This window comes from Elephantulus edwardii, unplaced genomic scaffold (genome assembly GCF_000299155.1).
Source record: "Elephantulus edwardii isolate Elephantulus edwardi_28Jun2011 unplaced genomic scaffold, EleEdw1.0 scaffold00017, whole genome shotgun sequence".
In the NCBI taxonomy this organism is placed as follows: Eukaryota; Metazoa; Chordata; class Mammalia; order Macroscelidea; family Macroscelididae; genus Elephantulus; species Elephantulus edwardii.
In genome coordinates this window covers 30,185,983-30,187,611 of record NW_006399767.1, presented here as the reverse complement: position 1 = coordinate 30,187,611, position 1,629 = coordinate 30,185,983, and positions in this window count along the sequence as shown.

Genomic DNA, 1,629 nt, shown 5'->3' with positions numbered 1-1,629 from the left:
CCTTTACCATCCTCATCATTCTGACATACTTTAATCCATTGCTACAGTCACTGTGTCAATCCATCTGGTTAAGGGTCTTCCTCTCTTACTCAACATTCCATCTTTTCAAGCATCGTGGTTCTTTCCAAGGAATAGCCTCTCCTAGCAACATGCCTACAGTATTTGAGATGAAGTTTTGCCATCCTTGCCTCCTAAGAGCATTCTGTCTGCTCGTTTTCCAAAATGTAATTGTTCATTTGTCAGTCTATGGAATATTCAGTACTCTTATCCAACACCACAGCTCAAAGGTATCAAGTCTCCTTCTGTCATCCTTATTCATTGTCTAGCTCTCAAATGCATAATAAGTGATTGAAAATACCATGGTCTGAATCAGGTACACGTCAGTTTTCAAACTTGCATAGTTTCTCCACAATAATTTGGAGTTGTCCCTGACTACAGACTTTGCTAGTCTTACCTTCTGATCTCCTGATTGCTGGTACCCAGGGGGTTGATTGTTAATTCAAGTAAAATGAAGCAGTTAACAATTTCAATCTTTTCTCTATCAGTCCAGTAGTGAGAATTTTTGTTTTCTACATTGTGAAATCTACATTGTTGCTGTTCAGTGCTGTCCAGTTAGCTCTGACTCGTGGGTCATATGTACAGCGGAATGAAATCATGACTCATATGCTCTATACTAACAGTCTCTGCTGAGTTTTAGCCCATTGTCAGCAACTGTTTCAATCCATCCTATTGAGGGTCTAATTTTCCTTCACTTGGCCCTCTAGTTTTCCAAGCATGATGTCCTTTTGTAAGGATTAATGCCTCCTGTTGCCTATAGTATATGAGTCAAAGTCCCACTATCTTTGCTTCTAAGAAGCACACTGGCTGTATTTCTTTCAAAAACATATTTGTTATTTTGTAGTCCAGTCAGCTTTCTTTGACAACATAATGCAAAGGCACTAATTCTTCTTCTTGTTGTTATGTGCCATCAAGTGAGAACTGACCCACAGCTGACCTTTTGGTGGGTTTTCAGAGGCAGTTAATTGCAAGGGAGGAGATTGTCCATCTTTCTCCCTTGAAGCAGCTTAAGCCACACGCCTTGAGATCCCAGTGCAGCTTCTTGCCACTAAGCCACCAGAGCTCCTTAGGTCATCCTTATTTGTTGTTCAACTTTCACATGCACATGTAGTTGTTGTTGTTGTTATGTGCATAGTGACCCTATGTACAACAGCCCTAAACCCTGCTCTGTCCTGTGTCAATTGCACTGTCCGACACACCCACCCATCCATCAAATAGTGCAACCCTATAATTAACACACACACACACACACACACTCTATCCTCATCCCTCTGCTTTCACACCCCTGCCCCTTGGATCTTCTTACATATTCTATAACAGTGGTTTTATACAGTATTTGTCTTTATGAGACTGAGTTCACTCAGAATAATGCTCTCCAGTCTCTCCCAATAGTAATTTACAAAATCATTGTTCCTGCATGCTGTGTAGTATTCCATTGTGTGAATGTACCACACCTTTCCATTTGTTTGTGGTTGAACATCTGGGCTGTTTCCATTCTTACAATGGTGAATAACGCTGCTTTGAATATTGGTGTACAAGTCTCTGTTGGCACCTCAGTTCTCATTTTCTTGT